Below are 23,887 nucleotides of genomic sequence, written 5' to 3'. Positions count from 1 at the left end.
CAAGATGCTTTCATGCAGTAATTAGTGCTATGAAGAAAACAGGTGAGTAAGATCGCCAGAGAATATTTGGAGAGGGAAAAGTGGCTCCTTCGGACCTGTAGGCGGGGGAAGGCGTTCTTAGGGACATGCGCTAAGGGACCGAGCAAGTACAGTCTTTGCCATGTATGGCTGGCTGAACTCATAATATTATCAAGTCATAATTTCATTCATTCTTAGCCACCATATCTTCTAATTTTACCAAGTGAGGCCTTCTCCTGCCAGAGAATAAGGACTCCAGCAGGCCACATGTCTACATGTCTTAACAAACAGATTGTCCCAAGATCACTTTAAGCTACAAAAAGACCTCAAAAGAGAAACTGGGCATTTCTGTCCAACATATGAATATAAAAATAACAAGACGGCTGCAACTTCAACCCCATTGGGATTAGTTAATGAAGGTACAGAATGGAAAAGGGGCAGGAAGGGTCTTACCTGGACTAGTTTCAAAGACTTGTACTTTTCACACCTAGCAGATATTGAAAGCTGATGTTCCTTCATGGGGAAATTTGAGGGCTCTGGGGGTTTCCCACTGGGCTATCTCTCTTGCAATTCCCTTTGATGGGGAGAAAGCATCTCTATTTGGGTGATCCCTTGAGACTCCTTCCTCAGCCCCTAGACATTTGCAGCCAAATTACTGCTTCCGGCATTTCCTCACTCCACTAGACAGTCCTATTGGTCAAACCTCAAGATACCCGCACACACATGCTCCCTCCCTTGGGGCCCACGACTGGTGCACTAACCGCTGCCATAGTTCTAATATGGCCACATTCTCCTGACTCTGCCCAAAAAGTAACTAGTCTGTCTGTCTATCATTATCTTAATCCCACAAGCAGCAGAAAGACCTTAGCTTACTATACCTCCCAACTGAAGCAATAACAAACTAAGTTTTATAAGTGGCCCCATGGAAGGTCTAGAGCACCACCAGGTTTGAGATAAGTCCTCCTTGGTGGAAGATGGACTGGGTTTCATTACATAGCTTTTCTATCTATTTATTCCTCACAAAATCCTTTCTTTTCTACTCTCTAACCCTTTCATTTTATCAAAGTGTGTCAGGAATTATGAAACAGGTTTATGCCCGTTTTCTTTGATACCTGAATATTGTGAACTTCCGAAATCTCCTATCACTAAATCTTTGCACCTAGAAGAAATTTCAACTTTTACTCGAAGGGCAAGATCAAGAAAGTCATGTTGGTCATGGTAAGAAATTGGAATGTTATTGTAACATAATAGAAAGCCATTAGAGAGTTTTAAACAAGGGAGTAGCATGACCTAATCTATGTTTTTAAACAGATCCTTTGGAGAATGGAGTTGGGAAGGCAAAAGGATAGAGGAGAGCAGTCAGAGGCTACTGCATTAGTCTATACATGGGCAGACACAAGCTTGATCCCAAGTGGGAGCACTGGAGGTGGTGAGCAGTGATAAGATGCTGGCATATTTTGAAGACAGATTTAGTAGGATTTGCCTGATATGGGGATGAAAGAAAAAGAGGAATCAAGGGGGTGCCTGGATGGCTCAGTCAGTTAAGCATCTGACTTCAGCTCAGCTCATGCTCCCAGGGTCCTGGAATCAAGACCTGCTTCAGGGTCCCTGCTCAGCAGGAGTCTGCTTCTCTCTCTCTGCTCCTCCCTGCAGTGTGCTTGCTCACTCGCTCTCTCTTTCCTCAAATAAAGAAAAAAATCTTTTAAAAAAATAAAAGGAATCAGGATGAATCCCAAATTTTTTACTACAGTCACTGGGAGAATTTATGGAGCCATCTACTGAGATGACGAACATGTTTGTGGGAGGAACTCAGTTTTGGTCATGTGAAGTTTGAGACAGCTCTTAGATATCTAAAATGAGGCATGCAGCAACAATTAAAATATAAGTCTGGATCTCAGTAAGGCTGGAGTAACAGGTTTGGGAGTCATCAACACTTACTTGGTATTTAGAGCCATTACATTAGATGAGATCTTGTGGGAAAAATGTATAGATGGAGACTACAAGAGGCTGGGAGTGAGTTTCCACCTTCAATTTTGAGGGGAAGAAAGCCAAAGGATACAGCAGAGGAGATTTGGTTGAGAATGATATTCAAAAGCAACTCTGCTCTCCAGCCTCATGCTCAGGAACGAGAGGAGGAGGAAGCAAATGGCGAGGAGGGTGACGTCACGCAGGAATGAGAACTATGCTGAATAGATTCTAGTTCTGCAGGGTGATCTAACCAGGGATTGCATGCTGTGTGTTCTGGGGAGATGCCTTAAGGTAGATACTGTCAGTGTGTTCTAACTTTGAGAGGGCCTCTGGTCAGGACCTAAGCCAAGCCCAGTAGAATGTCAGTGTTGAAACTGTGCTTTACCCTCTTACTGCCTCAGCAGAGAAGTTCTACTTATTATTCATCCATTCAACAAAATCCATTCAGCAGGTATTGTCCGTCAGGCACTGGGCCAGGCATGTAGGCATGAAGATAAAGACCATCTTTTGAGGGAGAAGGACAGGTAGACATATGACAATTTCATATAATAAATGATAAAATAATAACTAATATTTACTCAGTGCTGTTATGCATACCCATGTACTTCTAAGTGCTTTACATATGTTAATTTTTGATACTCATAAAAACTCAATGAGTACCAAAATGGTGCTGAGACACTAGAAATCCACACACAAAAGAGTGAAATTGGACACCATACACAAAAATGAACTCAGAGTGGATCGTAGGACCAAATACAAGACCTAAAACTTTAAAACTCTTAGAGGAAAACCTAAGAGTAAATCTTCACAACCTTGGGTTAGACAAATCCTTCTTAGGACATCAAAAGCACAGGTGACTAAAGGAAAAATAGGTAAGATAGGTTAAAAAATTAACTGGATTAAAACAAAGTTTAAAGACTACTGTACTTCCAAGGATACCATCAACAAAGTGAAAAAAACAACCATAGATTGGAAGGAAATATTTGCAAATCATATATCTTCTAAGGAACTCACATCTGGAATATATAAAGAACATTTATAACCCAACAATAAAAGGACATAACCCAATTTAAAGTGGGCAAAGGATTTGAATAGACACTTCCCCAAAGACGACATATACACAGCCAGTAAGCATACAAAAGATGTTCCACGTTATTAGTTACTATAAAAAGGCAAGTCAAAGCAATGACATACCACTTCACATCCATTAGTGTGGCTAAAACCAAAAAGATGAGCAAGTGTTCAAAAGAATAGAGAGGAATTGAACCCTTCATGCACTGCTGGTGGGATTACAGAAAATGGTGCTGCTGCCTTGGAAAACTGCTTGGGTGCAGCTCCTTACATTGTTATACACAGTTACCATATGATCCAGAAGTTCCATGTCCAGCTACAGATTATCTTCAATTTACCATTATCCTCAATCAATGGGGTTATGTCTGGATAAATCCATCATAAGTGAAAAATACTGCAAGTTGAAAATGCATTTAATATACCTAATATATCAAACATCATAGCTTAGCCTAGAAAGCTCCAGGTGGGCAAAACTACCTAACACAAAGTCTATTTTATAATAAAGTGTTGAATATCTCATGTCATTTATTGAAAATGGTCTATTTATTTCAATTTCAAAAGACCACATTCAATATTTATTGAATATGGTCTATTGAAAGTGGAAAACAGAATAGTTGTGTGGACATAGAATAGTGTTATCAAAGGAGTCAAGATGGCGGAGGAGTAGCAGGCTGAGATGACATCAGGTAGCAGGAGTTCAGCTAGATAGTTATCAAACCATTCCAAACACCTACAAATCCAAAAGGAGATCGGAAAGAAGAAGAGCAGCAATTCTAGAAACAGAAAATCGACCTCTTTCTGAAAGGTAGGACTTGCAGAGAAGTGAATCCAAAGCGACGGGAAGATAGACCGCAGGGGGAGGGGCCAACTCCCAGCAAGTGGCCGAGCAATGGAACACAAAATCAGAACTTTCAAAAGTCTGCTCCACAGAGGGACATCGCTCTAGAGGCTAAGTGGGGGTAGAGCCCTCGTGGGGACAGCATGGTCTCAGGTCCAGCAGTGTCACAGAAGGATGGAGGGTGAGTGAGTGTTGCAGAGGTCACGGGTATTAGAGTGGGGAAGCTGGCTTCAGAGACGGAGCAGAGGAGTGAGCTCTCAGCTTGGGGTAACCTTAAACTGTTATCCATGGTACAGTCAGACCACTGCTCTTTGAGCAGGGAACCCACAAGTGGCAGATCTGGGAGAACCCCCTGGAAGAGCAACAGGGATCTGCTGGGTTTGGAGACTCCAAATGGGGCTGTGCGCCAGAGACAGAAATGCTCGGTCACAGGCTGGGTGAGCTCAGAGCACAGCTGGAGACCAGGGAGACAGGAGTGATCGAGCACTTTTCCCTGAGGGTGCACTGAGGGGTGGGGCCCCAAGCTCTGGCTCCTCCGGGCTGGAGGGTAGGAGGCCACCATTTTCACTCCCATCCTCCAGAGCTCTACAGAAAGCCTTCATGGAACAAAAGCTCCTGAGAGCAAACTGGAGCAGATTACTTAGCCCAGCCCCTGGCAAAGACAAAGCAATTCCACCTCAGGCAAAGACATTTGAGAATCACTACAAGAGGCCCTCCCCCAGAAGATCAGCAAGAATATCCAGCCAAGACCAAGCTCACTGATCACGGAGAACAGCAGAATTCCAGAGGAGGGGAAAGCAAAGCATGGAATTCGTGGCTTTTTCCCCATGATTCTTTAGTTTTGCAAAGTTAAATTTCTTTAACTTTATTTTTTTCTTATTCTAATTTTTTTAACTTTTACCCTTTCCTCTTTTAACGTTTTTTTAACAACCTCAATGTGAGATAGGAATTCATCAAAATCTTTGAGGAAAACACAGGCAGCAACCTCGTCAACCTCAGCCTCTTCCTAGGAACATCACCAAAGGCAAGGGAAGCAAGGGCAAAAATGAACTACTGGGACTTCATCAAGATCAAAAGCTTTGTACAACAAAAGAAACAGTCAACAAAACCAAAAGACAACTGACAGAATGGGAGAAGGTATTTGCAAATGACATATCATATAAAGGGCTAGTATCCAAAATCTATAAAGAACTTATCAAACTCAACATCCAACGAACAAATAATCCAATCAAGAAATGGGCAGAGGACATGAACAGACATTTCTACAAAGAAGACATCCAGATGGCCAACAGACACATGAAAAAGTGCTCCATATCATTCAGCATCAGGGAACTACAAATCAAAACCACAATTGAGATAACACCTCACACCAGTCAGAATGGCTAAAATGAACAAGTCAGGAAAAGACAGATGTTGGCGAGGATGCAAAGAAAGGGGAACCCTCCTACACTGTTGGTGGGAATGCAAGCTGGTGCAACCACTCTGAAAAACAGCATGGAGGTTCCTCAAAAAGTTGAAAATAGAGCTACCCTATGACCTAGCAATCACACCACTGGGTATTTACCCTAAAGGTAACAAATGTAGTGATCCGATAGGACATGTGCACCTGAATGTTTACAGCAGCAATGTCCACAGTAGCTGAACTATGAAAAAAGAACCTAGATGTCCATCAACATATGAATGGATAAAGAAGATGTGGTATATATATACAATGGAATACTATGCAGCCATCAAAAGAAATGAAATCTTGCCATTTGCAACAACATGGATGGAACTAGAGGGTATTATGTTGGCGAAATAAGTCAATCAGAGAAAGACAATTATCATATGGTCTCCCTGATATGAGGAAGTTGAGAGGCAAAGAGGGGGGCTTGGGGGGGTAGGGAAGGAAAAAAATGAAACAAGATGGGATTGGGAGGGAAACAAATCATAAGAGACTCTTAATCTCACAAAATAAACTGAGGGTTTCTGGGGTGGGGGGAGGGAGAGGGTGGTTGGGTTATGGACATTGGGGAAGTTATGTGCTATGGTGAGTGCTGTGAAGTGTGTAAACCTGGCAATTCACAGACCTGTACCCCTGGGGCTAATAATACATTATTAAAAATTTTTTTTAATTTAAAATTTAAAATTTTAAATTTAAAAATTAAAATTAAAAAAAAAAGAATGGTGTTATCAGTTGCTTACATTGTCATTATGTGGCTGACTGGGAGTAGAACTTGTATGTTCTCACCAAAAAAAAAAAAAAAAAAAAAAGGTAACTATATGAGGTGTTGATTAACTTGACAGTGGGAATCTTTTCATAGTGTATACATACCAAATCATCACATTGCACACTTCTTATATATTACAACTCTTTGTCAATTATACCTCAATAGAGCTGGAGTCAATCAAAAAATAATAATGAATATAGTGGAGAAATGGAGAACACTATGTTATGTGATAACTATTGTACTAGTTATGTCCATGATATACACAAACACATGATCTGTGCTTATAAAAGAGAAAGAGAACCACTAATACTTTGGATGGAAAATAGAAGAGTATAATAAATGTCCCTCAAGTGACAGAGAATCAGCAAATATGATCCTTGGAACATTCTTAGATAATTCTTAGATAATAAAATTATCTATAGTGGTTAAAAATAGTAAATATAAAGTCAGCATACATTAAAGCATGCTCTTTGGTACACAATGTTAAAATGCAGAATAACACTACCTGAGAATCTAGGGTAGAACTGACCCATGATTCCCTCTTTGAAGAGAGGAAATGGAATGTTTAAAATGACAGTTAGCACAATATAGATTGCAAAATAATGAGCAAGGATATAAAAACACTGCCTGCAATAAAACCTTCAGAACCTGTGCCTTTTCAGACTGTCCTGCTGAGTTCTGGAGGGAAAACACCACTGTGGTGGAATATAGAATGACATCACCAAGTTTATTGTGTCCTGGTTCCATTTAAAATTACTGTAAAAGACTTAAAACTTTGCTTATTCAGCAAAGTTATTGAATCAAATATTTTTACTACTAAGCTTTATGTTTTTCCATATTATATGCCATACTTCCCACAAAACATTTGAGTGACCTAGAAAAGTGCCACCCATGAGAACAAATGGTGATTCTTTTCTGAGAAATTAACAATTATTTTGTTCATTTTTTAAAAAAGATTTTATTTATTTATTTGACAGACAGAGATTACAAGTAGGCAGAGAGACATGCAGAGAGAGAGAGGAGGAAACAGGCTCCCTGCTGAGCAGAGAGCCTGATGCGGGGCTCGATCCCAGGACCCTGGGATCATGACCTGAGCCGAAGGCAGAGGCTTTAACCCACTGAGCCACCCAGGCGCCCCTTGTTCATTATTTTTTTAAAGATTTATTTATTTTAGAGAGAAAAAGAAAGAGACAGATAGCAAATTGGGGGAGGGGCATAGGGAAAGGGAAAGAAATCCTCAAGCAGACTCTTCACTGAGGGCAGAGCCCAACACTGGGCTCAATCTCAGGATCCTGAGATCATGACCTGAGCCAAAACCAAGAGTAAGACACTTTACTGATTGAGCCACCCATGCACCTGCATTTTATTCATTATTGATCATCTTATTGTTCATGCTTTTTCACATATAAACCTCATAGTCTCTTTCGATATTTATCAAAAGTCTTTCTTATGTCTGTCATGACAGAAAAAGGAAATAATCATAATACCTTGTATTTGTTTATTATTCCAATTTTGTAAAAAGTTATTTAAATATGTGAAATATTAACTTTATTTATTTTTGTGTACACTTATACATACATGCAATTCTATGTAAGGAAAATGTCTAAAAGGAATAATGAGTGTTAATGATAGTTATCTTGGGTAATGAAAGTCTGAGTGATTATTAAACTTCTTTTTTTTTTAATTTTTTTATTTTAATAAACATATAATGTATTTTTATCCCTGGGGGGATTATTAAGCTTCTTTATAATATTCTATATTTTCCAAGTTCCTACAATAATCATGTATTATCAAAAAGAACAATAAAAAAGAACATTTAAGTTTTAAAACTAATAAATCATTTGTACACAAAGTAAGGGAGACCAAATAACTCTACTTCATTGCCAACATTAAGCTTAGCCTGTAAGACCCTATGATGTGAGACCAGTAAGAATTGATTCATTTGGTATAGAGCAGGCAACTTAGGGCAGAACAGAGCAGGATAGAACTAGAGTCAGTGTTCAAGATTCTACTAGTACACAGAGTTATATACTTATCTTCCAAAGACTGACTTACTGCTGTTTTCCTACAGATCTTCTATATAAATACTAAGCATTTAATTAATTGGTCCAACGAACTCTTTCAGTACATCTGCCCCTCTGCCCCCCACGCATACATATACCACCACCATCAACACTAGCACTACCATCTGACTGCCTCCATCACAACCTGAGGATCTCACCCTTTTCTCCCATCCTACAGTAAGAAAACTGAGGTCCTGGAAAGGTAATTGACTTTCCCAAGGCCATAACATTGATAAAAGGCAGAAAAGAATGAATTCTTAAATTCAGATCTTTACTCCAAGATCCTGCACCATGTCTCCCAAGAGCCTTTATGTCGTTGGGTTAATTCTTAACATCATCAAAAGTTTCACGCCTTGGAAGCCCTTTAATTTCCAAGATAGAGACCAAAATTGGGATCTTAATAACTTCCACTACCCAAATCTCTGCCAGGAGAAGAGTCTGCAGTAGAACACAGGGTGTGGGGCATGAAAGCAGTGTTAGTGTTTGGTCCTCACTTGTACCTTGGGAATCAGTGATTAGGTGGACAATCAGCTGTGATTAGGACTCTTGACAGTCTTATTCCAAATTCCCAGGTTCTGACTCCACAGGATTTCCTAAATTCATGGAAACCATTCATAAATTTCAAGTCAGAGAAAAGAAAAGAAACTTCTTGAGGTTTTGGTGATTTCATTTCTCAGGGTTGGGTTATCAGTTACCATAAAACCAGGCTGACCAGGAGAAACTAGGATGGAATCGACACTAGTCCATAAAGTTTGATGCTGTCTAAAGGCAAGTACAAGGCCAAAATATACCAGTCTTGTGAGTCAAAGACAGAAACTGCCCAGCTAGAACAAACTGGATAGAATAGGCCAGCAGAGTCCTCCATGCAAAATCAAGTCACTTTCCAGATGTCTCTAATAAGACAGAACCAATGCAAAAGTTGGAGTCCAAAGTTTAAAAGAAGCAAAGAAAAGTGAATAGATAGCATAGTTAAGCAGAAGAAAACATATCAAGGTTTAATCTAGTTTTTACCCAAGGAAATAAGCTACTGAATTTAGGATAGAGACTGACTGCCTTGAATTCTGTGCTTTTAAAGCCATTCTTGATGTGAGAGAACAAGAGTTTCCAGCACGTGCGCCCCAGAGGGGAGTGAGGCTCCATCTATCGGTGCCTCTGCCTGCCACTGCCTCTGGGGAAACTCTAGGTTCTAAAGTATTCTTCTACAGAGCAACGGCTGAGCAGCATCCCGTAGCTGAAGGACAATGACATGTCACATTCTTTATAGCAAAGATACTCTACAGTGTGTCTTTCACTGCTCTAGTTTAAAAAAAAAAAAAAAAAGATGTTATAAAGAAGTTTCTGGTTCTTTCACCCATCAGCACCAGTAAATATTTTAATTCACTGCATCCCAATGAGTCTTCCTCATGGTGTCCACTCAGATTCTAAAAAGCAATTGCTTGGTCTCAAACAGATATTTGTACATCTATGTTCACTACAGCATTATCCACAAGAGCCAAGAGTGGCAGCATCCCAAGTATCCTTCAACAAATGAATGGATAAATAAAATGTGGTCTACACAGACGATGGAATATTATTCTGCCTTAACAAAGAAGAAAATTTTGACATCTGCTACAACATGGATGAAACTTGAAGACATTATGCTTGGTGAAATAAGCCAGACACGGAAGGACAAATACTGTGTGACTCCACTTAAGTGGGGTGCTTGAAGTAGTCAGACTCATGAAGACAAAAAAAAAAAAAATAGAATGGTGGTTGCCAGGGGCTGGGGGAAGGGGGTGTGGAGAATGGGGCATTTTTTGTTTAACAGCTAGAGTTTCAGTTGGAGAGGATGAAAAGTTCTGGAGGCTGATGGTGGCGATGGCTGCATAACAATGTGAATGCACTAATGCCACAGAAATGTATCCTTTACAAAGGCTGAAATGGTAAACTTGATGTTAAGTGTATTTTGTCCCAATAAAATATTTCCCCAAAGCATGTTTTCTGGGCACAGTAAAAGGACCTAATCTTTTAAATGCATGCTTCAATTTCAGACATTGCTTTTGGGCTAATAGAAAAGTGTGTTTTTCTTTTAAAGCACAAAGACTGTGTCTTCTCCACTCCCCACATCTCCCACAAAGTGGGCACGAAGGAAATATATGTTGAATGAATGGGCTTGGTTGTTTTCCTTTTTAAAATAATCATTATGTGTCACCCTTCTACAAATTGCATTACTAACGTATTTTGCTCAGATGCTTTTAAATTTTTGGTTGTTTCAGGAGACTGAGTTAGCAAGACTTTATATAAATGCTATGATAACAGGAACAATAATACTTGTGTCTATCCGAAATGCTGAGAAGAAACGTGTATGTTGTACATACAAAGATGTTCTGTCTTGTTCACAGGAGCCCTGAAAATCTGGTCTTACTACTAAAGGCTGGTGATTATTTTCCCAAAAAATAACAGATTCGTAGAAACTCAGCTCCACTAACACATGTAACGAAAACAGATAACATAAAAAAGTGTTGCTGACTCACATAAATACAGTCATCAGCTTTAATTTGAGAAGTGCAGCTGTGTCCCCAGATTCCTTATAGATTTCTCTATTACAGTACAAAGGACTTAGAATCTAAACATTTTCCAATTCTGAACCTTTAGACCATCTATCTTCCATCTCCACTTGAAACTTTTCAGCAATAAGGTCAACAGTCTCCTAAAATCTGATCCCTACACGACTGAAGGATCCTACTTCTGGTGATGACCCAAATCCTAGTACACCCACGGAATTTGTCAGCAGGATAGGAAGCCACCAACCTCAGTCCTAATCTTAAGAAAACCATAGTGCTCCTTAGAGGCAGAAATCCACATTGCTCTCAAAACTATTGTACTTTAGGAGTGCCTAGCTGGCTCAGTCGAAAGACTGTGTGGCTCTTAATCTGAGTCGTGAGTTCAAGCCCCACACTGGGTACAGAGATTACTTAAACAAATAAACTTAACAACAACAACAACAAATTGCACTTTCGTTCTGATGTAAGTGATATAATCATGTAATGACAAAGGAGTGGTTTCTCATTTTCAAAAATCACCTTGAGCAATATAGAAAATGAATACTGTTCTGTAAATATTCTATCTTAAATAGTTTATTCAAGCTCTTCTAAAAAATGGTTCATTCTTACTGAAAGAAAAATAAGAGTCCTCAAAAAACACTGCCAGCCCCTATAGTTCTCTGCTACCCCGCCCTGGGTTTGCATCACTGTAGTCCAGGATTAGTATCATTTATAGTTAAAAGACATGTCAGCTCAGCTTACTAAAATTTAAAATGCATTCAGCTGCCCACTGCTAAAGCCCAGTTTCAAACCTTTCATCTGTTACCAAGGCCGACCCTTCAAACCACTGGAACTTAGATTCATTACAAGCCTGAGCCAGAGGCCTGCCACGTGAGCAGCCACCTCAAGTCATGCCCTGGCTCACTCCCTGCTGCACGATTCTGACCTGATTTCAAAGGTTCGGTTCCCTCCCAACTCTCCTCCCACGCAAGCCCTCATTCTTGTGACTTTTTAAAATCTTGAGATTATCTCTCTCCTCTTGAATGAACCACACAGGAGTGGCCAGCAACGCAGGCCCCAAATCCGTAGGAATTCAGAACAGGAGGCCATTGGTGACATTAAAAAATGTCAAAATCAAACAGTGTTATCAAAGATAGATGGGAACTCCCCAATATCATGTATTTGAGACATATAAAATTTGCAGCAAAACATTATAAATAATGCTGGACAACTGTTTCTGATTCATTTCTATTCTAGAATTCTCTCAGCACCAGGGTCAAATGTAAACTAGTAGTACTTGAATAATGGTCACTCCAGCGCTTAACTGTTTTGTATCCCTGTAACTGGGGTGTGTATGTTACATGGTAGATTTCTTGAATGTGGGAGATATATACCTAAACTTCCATATCTAGATGCTCAATAAATTCTTGTTCAAATGGCAAAGAATCACGGTGACAATCAGCTCTCTCTACTGATGACTACAGAAAAAGTGAAGGCTAGCTGCTATGTCGGTGAACCAGCAAAAATCACCGAAGTGTCTGAATTTATAAGACACTGTTCATTGCTGAGATGCCTGGGTGGATCAGTAGGTTAAGCCTCTGCCTTCGACTCGGGTCATGATCTCAGGATCCTGGGCTCAAGTTCCAGATCGGGCTCTCTGCTCAGCAGGGAGCCTGCTTCCCCCTCTCTCTCTGCCTGCCTCTCTGCCTAATAAAATCTTAAAAAAAAAAAAAAAAGACACTGTTCGTTGATGATCCAGTTTCTAGCAGCTGTAGATACTTCTATGGGCATAGAAATAATGAATTCTTGCAACAATTAAGTAATCTAGTCAATTATAATAAGATAATGCTTTCCTGTCTTCAACAAATATTTATGGAGTGCCTGCCACTTGCCAGGTGGGAATAAAACAGACACAAATTGCTATCCTTGTGGCATTTACATCCCTGTGAGGGAAATAAATGATAAAAAATGTAAGTCTAAAATAGACAGCGATGATGCTGAGGAGACAAAGCAGGGCAGGGAATGGGAGTACAGAGAATGGCAGTTTACAGTGGAGATGACAATGCCTGGAGCAGTGAGGGAATGAGCCATACCAACATGTGGTGAAGCACAGGGGTCCCCAAATGCTAAGACTCAGAGGAAGGCATATGCCTGCTTTATTCAAAGGACACCAAGCGGGGAACCTGGGTGGCTCAGTAGGTTAAGTCTCTGCCCTCAGCTCAGGTTATGATTCCAGGGTCCTGGGATCGAGCCCTGCATCGGACTCTCTGCTCAGCAGGGAGCCTGCTTCCCCCCCATCTCTCTCTGCCTGCCTCTCTACTTACTTGTGATCTTTCTCTGTCAAATAAATAAATAAAATCTTAAAAAAAAAAAAAAAGTACACCAAGGAAGCCAAAGTGGCCAGAGTAGTGTAAGACGGGGATAGAATAGCACAGGCAACTATCATACCAAACAGTATCATAAAGGGCACTCTAATTCATTACAGAAACTTGGGCTTTTTCTCAAGGTTGAAAAGCAAGTGGAGAATTCTAAAGGAAATGTGACATGATACGACTTATACTGTTATTCGTTTAAGTTTTATTTGGGAGTGTGTGTGAGCAGGGGAGGGGCAGAGGGAAAGAGATAGGGGAAGTCGACTCCCTGCTCAGCCCAACACGGGGCTCGATCTCACAACTCTGAGACCATGAAATGAGCTCAAACCAAGAGCTGAATACTCAACTGACTGAGCCACCCAGGTGCCCCATGACTTATTTTTAAATGAGCCTGCTAGCTGCCATGCTGAATATAGACCAAAAGCCAATGAGAGTAGAAGCTACAAGTCCAGTTAGAAGGCCATTGCAATAATCCAAGCAAGATGCAATAGTGGCTGGCACCAAAGTAGGGGCAGTGGAGGTGGTGATAAATGGCAGAATTACAGATTCATTTTGAAAACCGTTGACAGATATAACCCTGATTTTTTCAAACCCTTTTGTCAGGGGCCAACTTTCAAGGGACTGCAGTGGAGGAGAAGGACCTGCTTGCTACATATGAAACCCCAACCCAGAATTAGTTTATCTAAACATCTATTTAGTAGCCTATTCAATAGTTTAACATCAGGATTACTGAATGATTGTACATGGAATGTAAAAATATTTGTTCAAAGAACAGGAAGAATGGCATTGCCATCTACTGAAACAGAATTTTTTAAAAAGGTGGTGAGAATAGCATGTTTGAAGTAGAAAAATATCAGGTGCTCAGTCTGGGATAAGATAAGTCTGAAATGTCTATTAGACATCCGTGTGGATGTCTCAAGAAGGAATATGCAATGTAGATCAGAGATACAGTGAAGAGCAGACTACTATCTAGAAGCAGAGCCCATGGGGGTTCTTGCACAAGTGATTTCTGACTAACTGCTTTCTGGAGAAAACTGTAGGGAGTTAAGAAACACAAGATAGGGCAGGGGACAAAACTAGACCAAAAAACACAAAGGGGATTAATCTAGACTTGCTTTGATATTATGGGGAGATGTGGAGTGTACACTGTTGCTAGAAACTTGAACCCCTAAGTTCTGTCAAATCTTCTTTCGAATAGAGGCAACTCTTCCTCTCTTACCTGAAGAAGCTCGTCACCTCTTCCCTGCAGAGGTTGCAATGGACTCCCCTCTACTAGCTTCCTTGCAAGGCACTGCTGATCCTACTAATGACCTCACCTCCTCTCATTGCTTCCAGACCTATAACCAGACTCAAGGCCCAGCAGGCCCAACAGGGTTAGATACAAATTGTGACTGGTGAGAAGGTGTGATACACCCCCAAAATCCTAGGGAGCATCAGTGAATCAAAGGGTGCATGCACTACTAAATTTGATAGATATTGCCAAATTGCCCTCTATAGAAATTATACAAATTTATGCTCCCATCAACAATGTATAAGAGAACATATTTCCCCAATAATTTGGTAAAAAAGTGGTTTCAATGTTCAGTTTTCCCAAATGGATAGTTAAAACTGCTCTCAGTACAGTTTTAATTTGTATTTCTCTTATTATACATTAGGTCAACTAACTTTCCTGTGTTAAAGAACCATTTGTATTTCCCCTTTTCTGTGAACTACATATTCATAAGTATTTGCTTTTTCTCTTTTTATTTTGGGTTATTGATCTTTTTTCCATCATTTCTAAGAGCTCTTTATATATTGGAGATTAGACCTTCCTAATGAATGCAAATATTTTCCCAGCTTGTTATATATATATAAAATTTCCTCTAGATTTTTACTATGAAGAATTTTTAAAATTTTAATTGATCAACCTTTTGTGAGTTTAAAAGACTTTCCATACCCCCAAGGTTTTGTTTGTGTGGGTTTTTTAAAGATTTTATTTATTTCTTTTGAGAGAGAGAGAGAACACACATGAGCAGTGGAGAGGGGCAGAAGGAGAGCGAGCATCTCAAGCAGACGCCATGCTGAGCATGGAGGCCAATGCAGGGCTCAATCTCACCACCACGAGATCATGACCTGAGCTGAAATCAAGAGTTGGACACTTAACTGACTGAGCCACCCAGGCACCCCCTCTTACCTTAATTTCTTAATTTAATAAAAGACCTATAAAAATGCCAACTTACTGCCTCTTTTTAAACCTATAAAAATAAGACCAACATATTCAAAGGCTATTATGGAAGTTGAAAGAAGCCAAAAAAAGAAAACAATGAAGGTAGACAAGCTATATCATATACTGATGTATAGTGTGAACCTCAAAATTTAAGTGTTTATAGTTATACCCCAGTAGGATAAGTAGTCTAGAAGCAAATACATACAATATGGGAATTTAGTCTTAATTCAGTTCAAATAAATGTAATGTTCCAGATCTGAAGCAAATGGATTATTCATTCAGTAACTGATATTGAGATAACAGGATAGCTCTGGAAAAAAATTAAGGTATTGCCATACCTCCAGCTATATACCAGGATGAAGTCCGAATGGATAAAATATTTAATGTTAAAAAAAAACAATACAACTACTGGAAAAAAATGGGAAGATGAGGATTCTTTTAAAACCTTGGGGAATGGCTGGGGCCATATGCTCCCTGCTGAGCACAGAGCCCAACATGGGGCCCCATCCCACAACCCTGAGACCATGACCTGAGCCAAAACCAAGAGTCATACGCTTAACCAACTGAGCTACCCAGGCGCCCCAAGAATATGATATTATCTTCCATTCACTCATGTCTTCTTCCATGTCTACCTGGGTAGCTTCCATCGTGTAGGATGTCTTTACAATTTATATCTGGGTATTTTGCCCTCTTGTTATTATTGCAAATAGAATCTTTTCTTTCATTCTATCTCCTAACTGGTGACTAATTGTTTATATTAGAAAATATTATTTTTTATATATTTATTTTTCACCCCACTACCTTACAAAATTCTTATTGTTCTATAGTAGTTTTTATGTTGTTTAGATTTTTCAACTATACAAACGGGTATTTTTACATCCCACTTCCAATGTCTGTATCTAATCTGTTTCTCTTAATTACATTAGTTATTGTCACCATTAATAAATAAATAGTGGTGGCAGTACTCATTCTTTTAATATTCTTGAGTTTTTTAAGAATGCCATATTCATCAAATATGATGGAGCTTTTGGGTTGAGATACATTTTTCATGTTGTTGGATATGTTATTGAGTATTTTATCAAAAATTAGTATATTGGGGCAGCTGGGTGGCTCAGTGGGTTAAGCCTCTGCCTTTGGCTCCAGTCATGATCCCAGGGTCCTGGAATCAAGCCCCGCATCGGGCTCTTTGCTCAGCGGGGAGCCTGCTTTCCCCCTCTCTCTCTGCCTGCCTCTCTGCCTACTTGTGAGCTCTGTCAAATAAATAAATAAATAAAATCATTTAAAAACAAATAAATAAAAATTAGTATTAAATTTTTCAATTGTCTTTCAGCATTTTTGAAGGTGACTATATGAATTTTCCTTTAGATTAATAAATAAGATTGGTTATATTAATGGATTTCCTAATACTGAATCACCCTTAAAATGCCTAGATTAAATTCTACTTGGTGATAATATAACATTCACTGCACTACTGGACTTTGCTCTCTAATTTTTTTTTTTTAGGATTTTATATGCATAAGTGAGAGTAAGTTGCAGTTTTCTGTTTTATGCAATTTTTGTTAGCTCAGTTTTCACAAATACTCCACTGGTATTTGCAAAGAAGTTGTATTCTCTGGGTGTGTACAGAGTTTAAGATCTATCAATAAAACTAACTTATTTGGTTATACTTTTTTTTCTCTGTTTGACAAAGACAGTCTTTTGCTTTTAGTGAATCTGTTCAAATTTTCTTGTATTAACTATAATTTCTGCTTCATAAATGTGGCTGCTATGATATTTGTCATATAGATATTCATACTAATTCTATCTTAATTTTATATTTTACCACCTAATATTAAAAACTTATTATCACTTTAGGTATGAATTCCTTCCATTTGCATTCACTGGACATATTATTTTTTATTCTTTTATTTTCAAACTTTCTCTTTTTTATGGATCTTAGAAACAGAGTTGTGTTTTGCTTTTTGAGCCAATCTGAAGACCATTCTCTTTTAAGTATAAGCCCATTTTTACTTAATTTTATATTCCCTATGTTTCATCTTAGTTCTAGCACATTACTTTATGTTCTGTGTTTTGTTTATAAAAATTTACGGGGGGGGGGTAATTATTGTCTTTGTAATCACTGTGTTTCTTCATTTTTGTTTGTGGTTCTATTAATCGTAAGAAAAGTGTATTTTTTGTTCTAGTGCTTACCTTTGTAATCATAATTTTATATAGTTCTCTTAGTCCTCTTTCTTTTGACCACATCTATTGGCTACCACCAATGAGCAATAATGAAAAAAATAATTAACTAGGTTACAAAGTCTGTGACTTTTGTCTTAGTGGTACTCTCTCTTTTGCAGACGCTCTGGGGCCAGTTCATCTGTTTACTCAAATGAAGTCAGATACTTTAAGAAGAGCATTATGTGGCAAGGAACTGAAGGAGGCCTCCAGCCAATAGCTCATGAGGACCTGGTGCTTCAGTCCAGTAATCCATGAGAAACTGAATCCTGCCAGCAAACAGGTTTGCTGGAAAGTGGCTCCTTCCCAGACGAGCCTGAAGTTGAGTACAGCCTGTGACAGGTAAGACATGCCTGGCTTTCTGATCCATAGAAGCTATGAGGTTATAATAAAGATTGCTGTAAGCCATTAAGTGTCAGGATAATTTGTTATGCAGCAATAGATAACTAACACATGCATACTAAGGGTTAAGCATCTGACTCTTGATTTTGGCTCAGGTCATGATCTCAAGGCTGTAGGTTTGAGCTCCATGTCAGGCTCCCCACTCAGCAGGGAGTCTGCTTGGGATTCTCTCTCTGTCCCTCCACCATCCCTCTGTGTGCTTTCTCTCTCTCTCAAATAAATAATCTTTTTTTAGAAAGTTTTAAATCTGCCAATTACTTACCAATTAATTCCATTACAACTTGGTATTTCAAGTTTTACTAAGAATGCCTAAGAGGGGCACCTGGGTGGCTCAGTTGGTTAAGCATCCAGCTCTTGATTTCAGCTCAGGTCATGATCTCAGGGTCCTAGGACCAAGTCCCACACTGGACTCCACACTCAGTGGGGAGTCTGCTTGAGAATTCTCTCTTTCCCTCTGCTCCTTCCCTTGCTTATGTAAGTGCGCTCATAAATAAATAATTAAATAAACAAATCTTTAAAAAAAAGAAGGCAGCCTAAGAAAACAGGGCTTTTCTAGATTGTGGAGGCTGAAGGCATGTACACATGCTACAATGTCATCCAAAAAGGTGGGGGAGAAAACAGCCAACATTCCTGTCACATTTAAAGGCAGTATTTCATGAAGCAAAATACAGGAAAAATTGAATTATCAAAAAAAGGGGATGTTTTAAAAAATTAAATAACATTCAGACTAAAATAATCTATCTGCAATTGAGGATAAAATATTGGCTCTAACTATATTTTTGTTTTTCCAACTATAGTACCAATATACTGCAACACAAAGAAATGACCATTTTTTCCCTCACTGACTTAAGATGCCTTACTTATCATATATAATTCTCCATGTAACTATTACCTGGACTATGTGTTGATGTATTTATCTATCCCTGCATCAATACCACACTGTTAAAGGTTATAGCACTAAGGTATTCTACTTCCATCATTCACTGGCCACAAGGCCTCAGTAAACTTCTCTAAGCCTCAGTTTCTACTTTGCAGTGTTGTTTTCAGAATTAAATACATAAGGGATATAAGTAAATAAATTTCCTAGTCCCACGCCTCACACAAAATAGGCATTCATAAATGACTATTAGCAATATCATCATAATGCACAAAAAAATTAGACAACAGGCAAAAGTTAATGATAATAATAAGCTGACTATGTATTTTTAAAATATAACAAATCTTGCTACTCTTTTATGTTTCCCTGTGTGTTCAAGCTCCATGAGAACTAGTCCCTGTGGGGAGATCATTCAGATTCTGGTAGATATTCTCTTCCCCTAGGCTAACAATGTGAAAAGAGGAAGGAACAAAGATTAGCTTATACAGGGTGCTTTGGAGAAGGAGACTAGGTCAGTAAGAAAAGAGAAGTGGCACTTCACTAAGATTCCCATAGGAAGGAGCTAAGCTAGTCATTCACAGTTGCTTAGCAACATGTAAATGCACAAGAAAGAAGCAAAGTACACCCATCACAAAATCGGGCATATCTTACTCTCTCACTTACCCGTTTATTATTTTTACATTGAGGATTAGTCAAAGAGAAACAGAATATAAGTTTGGCCTCCAAAAATAAGCTGGCCAGTCAGCAAAGGAAATACAGCTCATACATCAACATAAAAATGTAGTAGGTAGCCCAGAAATAAATATACAGACAAAAGTCCATGTGCTTATGGCTGAGTTCCAGGGGCCATAGAATTATTTTTTTCAACATAAATAGTATTTATAAGTGCTTCAGGGGACACATAGAAAAGTACAAGGTAGCCCATGTTTCCAAACACTTTAAAAAATACTAGGAAGGAGTGCCTGGATGGCTCAGGCACTTAAGCATCTGACCCTTGGTTTCAGCTCAGGTCGTGATCTCAGGGTAATAAGACTGAGTGCCACCATCTGGCTCCACACTCAGTATGGAGTCTGGTTGGGATTCTCTGCCTCTCCTCTCCTTCTGCCCTTCCCACTCACACTCTCTCTTACTAAAATATACACATAAATAAAATCTTTTTTAAAAGAATAAAATAAAATATACTAGGGAGAATAAAGCATGAATATAGATCATTCCACCACAAAAGAGAATTCAGCTCATGACTGAGGAACATCCCATTCATATGTACTCAAAGGTCAGAGAGAGCAAAGCTTGGGGGGTAGCAAACCAGAAAAGCTTCCCTGAAGAGAAGCCATTTGAATTAACCTTTAAAAGTTAAATAGGGGGAAATATGTATAGGATTTTCACAGGTAGATATCAGGATAAGAGAGCACATTTCAGTATGTCAGGGAGAAAGCTCCTGGTATGCTGGGAACAAGGTTAATCCAGATTTTGCTACAAAATAGGATTCTGCTAGAATAGACACAGAGAAGGATAAAATCATTGCCATATTGTGAAGGTCCGTGAGTGCTTAGGGACCCATGTTTCATTTCTCACTCAGAGGCAGTGACAGTGTGGGTGGAATGATTAGTTATGCCTTCAAGAGATGAATCTGGTAATGGTAGTTTTGATTAGGAAGGAGGGGAGAGTGTAATGGAGCAAGTGGTGAAGAAGATATTTTAGCAGTCCCAGTGAGAGAAGGACAGTCTAATCTAAACCAGAATCCACAGAAATGGGAAGAAGGGGACAGACAACAGAGACACTGCAGAGGTCGCAATTGAAGACAAGCCGCTAATTAAGTTCAAGGGCTCAGCAGAGATGGGGAGTGAAATTTATCTCAGAGGTGGATATAAAAGAAGAAATAGATCCAACTGAGCGTAAAGGGGGTTGGTGGAGGGAAAGGAAGAAGGGAAAGGACATTCATTTTGAACTTACTAAATTTGAAATGTTCATGGTACTATCACGTGGTGATGCCCAAAGTGGAAGAAAACAGCTTTGGAATTCTGAGGAAGGTCAACGTTCTGATGACTGATTATTCACATGAAGGTCATAAGTAAAACTATGTGAATAGTTGTATACACAAAAGGAAAAGATGAATTCCCAAGAAAGAAGATGGTTGGGTAAGGAAAGAGCTGGGGGGGAGGGCACAGGAGGATGAGCAGGTAGTGAGGGAGACACAAGAGGAGCAGCAGAGGGGGCAGAAGAACCTAGTCAGCATCACAGGACCTTCAGGAAGATCCATGGATGGGCAATTATGAGTGGTGCTCATTTTCCTTTTTTTAAAATCTTCTATCAAGATCAGGTTTTACTTTTGCAAAAGTATTGTTAATCAGTTTTTTTTTTTTAAAGAAATCACTTGTTATCAAGAAAAGCAAATACTACAGAGACATAAGATGAGGGCTGATGGGGCGCCTGGCTAGCTCAGTTGGAAAAGCTTGCAACTCTTGATCTTGGGGTTGTGAGTGTGAGCCCCACACTGGGTATAGAGTATTGCTTAAATAAATAAATAAACTTAAAAAGAAGATGAGGGCTGAGGATAACATTACATTTAAGAATTAGGAACTCCTGGGATGCCTGGGTGGCTCAATTGGTTAAGTGGCTGCCTTCCGTTCAGGTCATGATCCCAGCGTCCTGGGATCGAGTCCCGCATCAGGCTCCTTGCTCAGCAGGGAGCCTGCTTCTCCCTCTGCCTCTGCCTGCCACTCTCTGACAAATAAATAAATAAAATCTTTAAAAAAAAAAAAAAAAAGAATTAGGAACTCCTGTGTGTCCTTTAGAAACACGTTTTTTTTTTTTTTTTAAGAAACACATTTTAACTGATTGAGGGAGCAGAAAGGATTGTAAGGTAGCATGGGGTGGTGGGTGATTCTCAGCAAGTGACTAGCAGAATGGCTGCTTGAGGGGGTAAAAGAATTGGGGGGATATTTTTCAGGAAAGAAGACAAGAGGCACATTTGTTGAGGAAAGTAAGGACAATGAAGAGGGAAAGTTTGAAGATTCGCAAAGAAGTGGGAATCCGTGACAGAGCAGGGCACAGGAAAGAAGCAAAGAGAACCATGAAAAGCCAACAGCCAGTCTTCTAGAAAACCTATCTTCTAATGAAAAAGTGGAGATGAGTCGTAGAGGTTTTAATGCAAATAGAGAGAAGGTTAGGGACCTCAGTTTGAATGATTCAAAAGGTAACTGAGCTTAAGGAAGGTTTGAGGTTTATGAAGGCAGAAAAGCAGCCTGCACCCTTCACCAAACCAAAATCAAGTCTTTTCTTCTTAAATCTTGTCAGATAGATATAGGTAAACCTCCCCAAGTCAAAAATTTCAGTAGGTCTCAGTCTCAGCATAAAAGAAGTCACATATGGGTTCATCGACCTTAATATTCACAGAACAGGCTAACAGAGTAGGCTATGGCAGAGAACATAAGCAATATATAAATCAGAAACCCCTAGCTTTCATAGGGATTTCCAAAGGTCATCTGCAAATATACAAACCCCAGATAACACACACTGCCACACACATGCACAAACGGACCATGGTCTGTGAGAAGAGTTCAGACACCAGGAACTCTTGCACAGAAGACAGAGGCTTCACTGCAACAGACGGTTGGAAAACAAGGACGTGATAAAAAGAAAGGGGAGAGGGGAGGACAGGACAGTGAGGGGAGGGGAGAGAGGGAAGGTGAGGAAAAAGAAAAAGAAAGGTGGCTTATAGCATGGAGCCAGAGGAAAATCGAGGCTCCAAATATCTTCTCCAGTCTGCTCAACAGATAAAAATTGAACTATGTGTCAGGATCCTTGCATCCACTTTCCAGAAGGATAATTTTAAACTCCAAGAGATCCATCACAGGGAAAATAAAAGTTTCCCGATTCTTTGGCCACATCAAGTCCCACAGGGAACATAGCTGCATTAGCTACACACTTGCTGAGTGTAAATGGGTGATGCGAGCCCATTATCTCAGGACCTTCGATCTCACCCTGAAATCCTGTTTCATTGAAGTTATTCTCCTCGTCATTAAATATAGCAGAGAGGAAAAGAGCATTAAAAGTGGCAAAAAGATTTAAAGAAGCCATGTCACATTGTACAATGCCCTCTGCAGTAGAGTCTCTGAGGTTTTTCCATTAATTGCAACTCAAGATGCCCAGCATCATGCACAGCAACCCCCCTCCAGCACACCTCTCAGCCTAGGGCTGCTCAAGAGCAGTCATGGGTGGACAGCTGTGCACAGAAAATCAGTGCTTGCCATACCCAATGCCAAAATTCCAAGATGGAAAAACACCTGCAGCACTGAGCACCAGTGACAGAAAATAGGAGGTGAAGAGCATAAGGAGATAAGAACCAGAAGAACCCTGATGTGTGCCTGGGCACTGGGGTCACGAAAGCTGCGATGGAGAGCAGGGCCTTCTTATTATGTCTTTCCAGAGAGCAAAACCATGCCAACGAGAAAGACAACAGTAAAGATTGTTCAGGTAACAAGTTTTAAAGAGAAGAGGGATTTCTCATATGATCTTATAGTATTTCTAGTGGCATTCCAAGATTGCAACCCTCTCCTTAAAAAGTAGTGATATAAGCTTTGGTTGCCTATGAAAATAGGATGGTGCTCGATATGCAGAGCCCCACAGAACTGAGCAGCATCTACAGAACCAATCCAGACACCTTCTGTTTTAGCTAGAGGAAGATGGGGAGGGTGAATGTTGTGGTCTTCACGCAACAGAAAGCACTGAGCTAGATGAAGAAGCATAAGGTGGCGGTGTTCAGGAAGGCCAGGTACTGCAATACAGAGTTGTATGGGAAGGCCAGTGGATACTGGAAAATATAAATGCTCTTCCCCATCACCACCCACTGCCAACAGAGGCAAGAGTCCCCCAGGCTAATTTAGCACAAGGTTAACAATGTTCTCTGTAACAACCACTCCATGCTCAATGTTACAGTGATGAACACTGCTTACTGCTGTCACCAGGAACAAAAAAATAAAATAAAATGATAGCCAGGGTGATGGCTCTCTTATCAGTCAATCACTGGAGGTTCTGGAACCATGTCATCTCCATTCATCTCTCCTGTGGACAAGATGGATCCCCCCAGACTTCAAGGTCTATTCCTTTTGGGTGGCTCTGGA

This window comes from Martes martes (assembly GCF_963455335.1).
Source record: "Martes martes genome assembly, chromosome: 11".
Taxonomy (NCBI): domain Eukaryota; kingdom Metazoa; phylum Chordata; class Mammalia; order Carnivora; family Mustelidae; genus Martes; species Martes martes.
Note: the sequence above shows the minus strand (reverse complement) of the source record.